Raw genomic sequence first — 9,097 nt, forward strand, 5'->3', positions numbered from 1 at the left:
TGTTCCCTAGAAAATCTCATGGCATCATAAATTTTAAAAATAATCTCTTCGTCACCTACTCTAAGTACCAATTTACCATCACCCACATCAATTACAGGCCTAGCAGTGGCTAAAAATGGTCGACCTAAGATTAAAGGCACCTCGACATCTTCATCCATGTCAAGCACAACGAAATCAACAGAGAATATAAATTTATCTACTTTTACAAGTACGTACTGTATAATTACCCTAGGATATTTAACAGATCTATCAGCTAATTGAGTACTCATCCTAGTGGGTTTAGGTTCCCCGAGATCAAGTTGTTTAAACATTTTATATGGCATCAAATTAATGTTGGCGCCTAAACTAGCTAGTGCATTATCAACATTCAAACTACCAATTAAACAGGGAATAGTAAAACTTCCTGGATATTTTAGTTTGGTTGGCAGTTTATTTTGGAGTATGGCTGAGCACTCCTCATTAAGTTCCACTGTAGATAAGTCTTCAAACTTCCTTTTGTTTATTAGAAGCTCCTTTAAAAATTTTGCATATGTAGGCATCTATGATATAGCTTCAACAAAAGGTAAGTTAGTATGCAGTTGTTTAAAAAGTTCAAGAAATTTACCGAATTGTGCATCCATGCGATCTTTCTTCAACTTTACTGGGCATGGAATTGGTGGTTTATATTCTTTTGGCATTAGATTGTCATTGTTTTCGGGTTCGACCTCCTTTCTATCAGCTTCTTGTGGTGGCTTCTTTTCAGATTTAGCTAACACTTTCCCACTCCTTAGTGTAACTGCTTTCACGTGCTCTTTTGGGTTGGGTTCAGTGTTACTAGGTAGACTTCCTGGTGGTTTTTCAGAAATTAGTTTGGCGAGCTGTCCTATCTGAGTTTCGAGCCCTTGGATCGACGCTTGTTGATTCTTAAGTGCTGTCTCGGTATTCTAAAAATTAGTTTCTAACACGAAGATGAATTTTGTTAGCATCTCCTCAAGGTTTGGCTTTTTCTCTTGTTGGTAGGGTGGCTGTTGGAAGCTTGGAGGTGGTGGTGGGCTCTGATTCCCTTGGCCCCCATGAGAAATTTGGGTGGTTCCTCCAACCTGCATTGTAAGTATTACTATAAGGATTTTTTTGAGATTGAGGATTATTACTCATGTAATTTAACTGCTTGTTCTCCATGTTGTGGCCATAGGGTGGGTATTCTAAATTGCTTGATCCACCTCCACTTGCTTCGCACTGCATTACTGGGTGAACCTATGAAGAACTGAGAAAACCGTTAATTTTTTTATTCAAAAGTTCAACCTGATTAGAGAGCATGGTGACCGAATCGACGTTAAAATCGCTGACTGTTTTCACTGGTTTTGTTCTCATGACTTGCCACTGATAATTATTCAGTTACATCTCTTCTATAAATTCATAAGCATCCTCACGTGTCTTATTATTGATAGTTCCTCCAGCAGCTGCGTCAATAATCTATCTAGTCGAAGGATTCTGGCCATTGTGAAACATTTGAACCTGTAGCCAGAGTGGTAACCCATGGTGAGGGCATCTTCTTAAAAGGTCCTTGTATATCTCCCATGCATCATAGAGTGTTTCTAAATCCATCTACACAAAAGAAGAGATATCATTATGTAATTTGGCTATTTTAGTCGGCAAAAAATATTTTAATAAAAAATTTTCGGTCGTTTGTTCCCAAGTAGTGATTGACCCTCGTGGTAACGAGTTCAACCACTGTTTAGCTTTGTTCCTCAATGAAAAAAGGAATAACTGAAGGCGAATGGCATCATCGGAAATGCCATTGATTTTAAAAGTGTCGCAAAACTCTAAGAAATTCTCCAAATGAGCGTTTGGGTCCTCATCCCACAAACCATCAAACTGAACAAACTGTTGGATCATTTGAATGGTGTTAGGTTTCAGTTCAAAATTATTTGCAGCAACAGCAGGCCTAACTATGCTCTATTCAGTTCCTCTTAAAGAAGGTTTAGCATAATCATACATAGTACGTAGAGCAGGATTCTAATTAGTAGCAATCGCAGGAGGTAGCGGATTTTTCTGGTTTTCAGCCATCTCCTCGGTTGTGGTGTGAATATCGTCCTCTTGCTCTTCCTCTGTGTATCTTAAGCTCTGCCTTATTCCTCTTCTGTTTTTGCGAACTATGCGATCGATCTCACTATCAAACAGTAATGGTCCCGACGGGTTTCTTCTAGTCATACACTATAAAAACCTGCCATGAGCGAACAAAAGAAAAATTAGAAAAGAAAATAAAAATTTAAATTGCAAATAAAGTAAAATGGCTAAAGTAATAAAAATTGAGTGTTCCTAATATCTTAGTTCCCCGACAACAGCGCAAAAAAATTGATACGTGATATTCGTGACAGGTTTTAAAAATTTATAATTAATTGTCTTGAAACTAACTATTATCACGATGAAGGCAAGTGTACCTATCGAACAGTAGTATAGCTTTAGCAAGACCGGATTGTCGAACCCAAAGGAACCAAGAGTACTAGTAATTACTTTCTTTTTATTATCTAGCCTAAAAATTAAGGGATTTGTTTATCTAAACTACTTAACTAAACTAAGAGTGCACAGAGGGAAAATTAGGAAAAAGCTTTTAGGAAAATTCGATTGATTAAGACAATACCCAAGGAAACATTCTTTTAGACTTCACTTGTTATTTGACTCTAAATTAGACGATTTATTCATTTGACTTGATCCGTAGAAATCCCTAAGTTATATTATTATCTCTCTCGAGACTAATAACGTCTAACCCTAGGTTGATTAATTGAAATCTCTTTCTAATTAACACCTAGTGTTGCATTAACTCGATTTATGGACTCCCTTATTAGGTTTCTGATCACGTTATTTCATGATAGGTTTTAAATATTTATAATTACTCATTCTTAAACTAACTATTATCGTGATGTAGGCAAGTGTACCTATAGAACAGTAGTATAGTTTTAGCAAGACCAGATTGTCGAACCCAAAGGAAGTAAAAGTACTAGTAATGATTGTCTTTTTATTATCTAGCATAAGAATAATGGGGTTTTGTTTTTAACTAACTAATTATCTAAACTAAGAACTCACAGAAAATAGAATTGGGGAATTGCTTTTGGGAAAATCGATTAAATGAAGACAACACCTAAGGAAAAATCCACCTAGACTTTACTTGTTATTCTGGCTCCGAATCGGACGATTTATTCATTCAACTTGTTTTGTAGAGATCCCTAAGTTATGTTATTATCCCTATTCAAGACTAATAACATTTAATCCCTAGATTGAATAACCGAGACTTTTCTCTAATTAACACTCTAGGGTTGCATTAACTCGATCTATGGATCCCCTTATTAGGTTTCACCCTAATACGGCAAAATCTTGTCACCCTATGTCTAGGAGGGCAATCAAATTCGCTTAATCATGATAAATGTACTCTTGGACAGGGTCTATTCCTCCTCTGAATAAGAGCTTATCTTGAATCAGTATCCTGGGATATCAAAACAAGAATTAAGAACACATAATTAAGAACAAGTTAAATATTTATCATACAATTTAGAAAATAATAACAAGATTCGTCTTAGGTTTCATTCCCCTTAGGTATTTAGGGGATTTAGTTCATAACTAAATAAGAAAACATCTCAGAAAAATAAAGAATACAAAACATAAAGAAAACCCAAAACTCCTGAAGGGGAATTAAGGAGAGATCTTCAGTCTTGATGATAAATCCGGCTTCTGAGATGAATCAATGGGCTTCCTTGGAGTAATTCCTTACCCCCTATTCTGTGTCTCCCGTTTGCTCATTTTTTAGGGTGTATTTATAGACTTGGGCTTGGCAGGGACACGTCTGGCATACGCCTGTGTTCGATTACTTTAAGCCGTGTTTGAGCCTGCCAAATTGACACGGCCGCGTGGTCTGCCCGTGTGAGGAGGTCCAGGTCGTGTTGATTTCAGACTTTGGCCCATTTTCTCTGTTTTTGGCCCGTTTCTCGTTCCTTTCGCTCTCCTATGCTCTTCTAAGTATAAAACATGAAATTAAAGCATTAGGAGCATCGAATTCACCAATTCTAATGAGAAATCATCCATAAAATGCATTAAACATTGGGTAAAAATATGTATAATTTACGGTTTATCAGTTTCACCCTAATCTGACAAAATCTTGTCACCCTATCTCTAGGCTTGCAATCAACTCCACTTAATTACGACAAATTTACTCTTAGACAGGGAATTTTCCTCCTTTGAATAAGAGCAATAACTTGAATTAATATCCTAGAATATTAAAACAAGAATTAAGAACACATAATTAAGAACAAGTCAAATATTTATCATACAATTCAGATAATAATAACAAGATACGTCTTAGGTTTCATTCCCCTTAGGTATTTAGGGGGTTTAGTTCATAATTATAAAAGAAAACATCTTAGAAGAATAATGAATACAAAACATAAAGAAAACCCAAAACCCCTGAATGGAAATTGAAGGGAGATCTTCAGTCTTGATGATGAATCCAGCTTCTGAGATGGATCAATTGACTTCCCTTGAGTAATTCCTTGCCTCCTACTCCGTGTGTCTCTTCTAAGTGCCTCCTCTGGTGTTTAAATAGGCTTTAGAATGCCTAAGAGCCCTCAAAAGTGTCCTTCTCTGAATAGGACTATACTTAGGCTGGGCAGGGACACGCCCGTGTGAAACGCTTGTGTGCAATTACTCTAACCTGTGGTCAAGGCTGTTGAATAGGCATGGGTGTGTAGTCTACCCGTGTAAGTCGTGCTTCGATCCTGCCAAATGGACACGGCCATGTGATATCTCGAATTAGGGCCTAATTGGAATAGTGGTTTTGGGACCACAAATCCGAGATAAAAATAATTGTTTTATAATTATTTTGAGGTCTATGATATGATTGCATGATTGTGTGAAAATTTCGTGAAGAAATTCTATGCATAAAGTGCTTAATTTGAAAATTGGGACTAAATTGAATAAGTTGCAAAACTTGCATTCTAGAAGTTTCTAGTATGAAATTGCTTTGAAATATTAATTACGAGGTCTTAAATAGCAATTTGACCAATTTTTAAATTTATGGACAAAGATTGGACATGGATGGAATTTTTGAAAGTTTAGTAAGGAAGGGCATTTTGGTCATTTGGATATTAAATGAAATAAAATGGGAAAAGTAACAAAAAAATGATCATCTTCTCCATAAGTTACTGCTGAATTTTTCTCTCCACCATAGCTAGGGTTTCAACACTTTTAAGCGTTGATTGTAAGTGATTTCTATGCCCGTTTTTAATGTTCTTTACATTTTTGATATCCTCGTAGCTCGGTTTACCTGTTTCTACCAATATTTTGAGCTAGGGTTTATATTTAAAAATTTACCCATGAATGATATGCATGAATTTTGATGTTTTATGGTAGAATATGAAGCTTGAGATTGTGTTAAACAACTTTTGCTAAGTGATTTTACGTAAAAACAACTAAAATGACATAATCGGTAAAAATACCTAATGTTCATAAGTACATGTTAGAGTGAGAATTGGATGTTGCTGTAGAAGGGAAAAATGATCAGCATATCATAAAACATAAGAAAATAGGATGAAGTTTATTTACGAGATTTGAGGCAAAAGTGTAAATATGTGAAAGTTTAGGGGCAAATTTGTAATTTTGCCAAAATATGATTTTGGGTTGATTTGAATAATATGAGTCCTAATTAGGCTATATTTGAAATGATAGAGCAAGGAAAATCGAAATTCAGGCTAAAATCGGCAAAATACCAAGTTGTGGACAAAATGGTAAAAATGACCATTTTCGCATACGAGGTAAGTTCAGGTGTAAATGTAGTAACATAAGTGTCATTTTAAGTAATTTAATGTTATTTGTATGATATGATATTTATTATCATGAAGTATTATGCTTTGTGAATTAGTATTTGGTAATATGCAAATTGTGTGAACAACTTGATAAGTATGAGATGCTCGCAATTATCAGTTTCTATATTTCGAAGAAGACGATTAAAATGTGTAATTGAGAAGAATCTCTTTTGAACCTTGGGAATAGATTAGGGTACAAGTGACATGTCACTAGGATGGTTGAGTTACAAACTCGTTGAGTGGAGTCCGAGTTCGTGAGATGTAACTAGGCATCCGAGCTCGTTGAGTTGAGTTCGAGTTCACTTATGGATGCAAATGCCCAAGCTCGTTGAGTTGAGTCTGAGTTCACTTATGGATGTGAACGCCCAAGCTCATTGAGTTGAGTCTGAGTTCACTTATGGGCGGGTTACATGGTAGCTTGGCTACATATGTGGCACTTATGTGCAAACTTTCCATGTATCCGAGTTATATTCCGATGTGTTCAACGGGTAAAATTATAGTGAAATGGAAGAATACTCAAGATGCAAGTGACGTATTGGTAATTGTTGTGGAATGGGCACTTTGGACAGGTATGTACTTAACCCTCGGGTTGAGACTTGATACGACAACAATAATGTAGTAAGACGATGAATGATGAATAGAAATGTGATATATGTTTTGGTGATATTATGCTAATGTTGGTTGGTATAATTGCTTTGTTAAGTTATTTGTTATTTGCATGTGAACTTACTAAGCATTTATGCTTACTCCTTCCCTTCCATTCCTTGTAGTTTTGACAAGCCGGTTTGGAGATCAGGACGGTCGGAGGCACGCTCACACTATCAACGGACCATCTCGGTATGGTGGCTTGCATATTTTGGGAATATGACATGTATAGCATTATAATTCTTTTGTGTATATAATCTTATGATATAGCTCATGGGTGGCATGGAAATGTTTTAGAATGATTAGCTATTGGAGTGGCTAATCGAGATTATATTTGATAACACGTATGCTTTATGTGCTAACTAATCTATGGAAATCCATAAAATGGTGAAATTGGCTATAAAACAGAATCACACAGTAGTAGTGACGTGAATTTGAAAAATCACTAAAAATAAAATATAATTAGATGATGAATAAAATATGTAATTGAAGCTTAATGAATCTATTTTCATGTGGAAGAAACAAAATAGGTAAAAAGTTGTATTTTATGAGATATTTACGTTTTGGTGAAACAGGGTCAGAGCAATTGCTGGATTCCCTATTCTGAATTTATAAATTCACCATAAATTGTGTAAAATTAATTGGGACTCACATTTTATATGTATGGATTCCTTATTAAGTCTAGTTTTATTAGAAACAAACGTCATAGTCATTGAAACTCTGTACAGGGAGATATCTGATTCGTAGTGCACAGGGGTTAGAGTAGCCGAACCTTGAAACAGGGGAGACTTTAACTAATAAACTGTACTAATTGGCCCAACAAAAAATTATAGAAAAAAATTTAGTAGATAGATATATGAGTATAGTTTCAGGAAAAAATTACGGATCTTAATTTCGAGTTTTGAAACTCGAGATATGAATTTTTAAGTGACTGTGATGCAGTTACCCAACTTGTCGGATATTTTAAAAATAAATTGTTTGAGCTGTTTAATTACTGAATTAAGTCCGTTAACACCTCGTGCTTGACTCCGGCGATGGTCTCGGGTACGGGGGCGTTACATGATACGCCCGTGTGAGGAAGTCCAGGCCATGTTGATTTCCCACGTGGGTCCATTTTCTCCATTTTCTCATTTTTCGGCCCGTTTTCACTTTTTTTACTCTCTTATGCTCACCTAAGTATAAAACGTGAAATTAAAGAATTAGGAGCATCGAATCCACCAAATCTAAGGAGAAATCATCCATAAATGTGCTAAGCATGGGATAAAAATATATATAAATTACGGTTTATCAACATGCTTGCCTAACGGGTTAGACACTTTTACTACAAATTCAGTAGGTTCAACTAACATATTCATATTGGGTACCAATTTCATGCAATCATAAGAATTGGTAGACCCCAGATCAATTAAAGCAACAACAGAAATATCATGAAGAGAAAAAGTACCCGTAATCACATTTGGTGAAGATGCCTCTTCGCGAACGCGAATGGCATAAGTCATTGCAGGCGATCCGCCCTTAGACCTCACATCTGTATCACTAGGAGTACCTCTACTACTAGCCCCACTACCCGGGTTCTTCTGTGGTCTACCCCTCGAATGAGCACTATTCGCCCTCATATCTTGCTTTTTCTCTTTGTTATCTAATTTCGGGTAGTTTCGGATGAAGTGATCTAGTGATCCACATTTGAAGCAGCCCCTCTCATTCTCTCGGCACTCGCTGAAATGACGCCTAGCCTATGTGGCTGAGCACTACCAGTACTGGCGATATAAGTGGTTTGAGCTTTAGACGTCGTGTGCTGCTTGTTCTTGCTCTTGCTCGAGAACCCCACTAACGTGTTTGATCGGGTAGGAAACTCTCTCGATCTCTTACATGAGGCCTGTTGTGATTTCCCCTCTATCTTTTCCTTGAGTTTCGGGACTCGATGTCAACTTTTCTCTTCTATTTGGCCAATTCCTCAGCCTTACATGCTCTCTCCACGAGCACCACAAATTCCCTCAATTCTAAGATGCCAACTAATAGATAGATATCTTCGTTCAGACCATCTTCAAACCTCTTACACATGATGGATTCTGTAGATAAGTACTCCCGTGCATATTTGCTGAGTCTCACAAACTCACGCTCGTACTCTGTCACCGTTCTACGGCCTTGCTTCAGCTCTAAAAATTCTTTCCTTTTCTGGTCTATAATCCTTTGGCTAATATACTTCTTTTGGAACTCTTCCAGGAAGAATTCCCAAGTTATCCTCTCTCTCGGTGCAACGGACACGAGAGTATTCCGCCATTGGTAGGCTGAGTCTCGTAGGAGTGACACTGCGCACTTCACACACTCCTCAGGTGTGCACGATAGTTCATAAAATAACCTAATGGTATTTTCCAACTAGAGCTCTGCTCTTTCTGGGTCATCATCAATATTAGCTCGAAATTCTTCGGCCCCTTGCTTTCGTATTTTATCTACTGGGGTTTCTCCCTCCTAGCCATATCCACTCCTTGCGGAGTTATAGGGCATACTGAAGAATCGGAAGAGGTGGGGGAGGTGGAGTTTTTGGATTCGCACGAACAAACTCCGTGTACCAAGCGTCTATCATTGGAGGTAAGCCTCTCTAGCCCCTCCGCCTTGACTCA

The 9,097-nt window shown here is 37.0% G+C and overlaps 1 non-coding gene across 1 annotated transcript; it reads left to right on the forward strand.

Annotated features, from left to right (window-relative positions):
- The first annotated feature begins 1,510 nt into the window (after positions 1 to 1,510).
- Positions 1,511 to 1,616, forward strand: LOC121231609 (small nucleolar RNA R71). The gene has a single exon (XR_005929665.1). It is a non-coding gene; the product is annotated as a small nucleolar RNA R71 (small nucleolar RNA).
- The last annotated feature ends 7,481 nt before the right edge of the window (positions 1,617 to 9,097 follow it).

This window comes from Gossypium hirsutum, chromosome A06 (genome assembly GCF_007990345.1).
Source record: "Gossypium hirsutum isolate 1008001.06 chromosome A06, Gossypium_hirsutum_v2.1, whole genome shotgun sequence".
NCBI classification, from domain to species: Eukaryota; Viridiplantae; Streptophyta; class Magnoliopsida; order Malvales; family Malvaceae; genus Gossypium; species Gossypium hirsutum.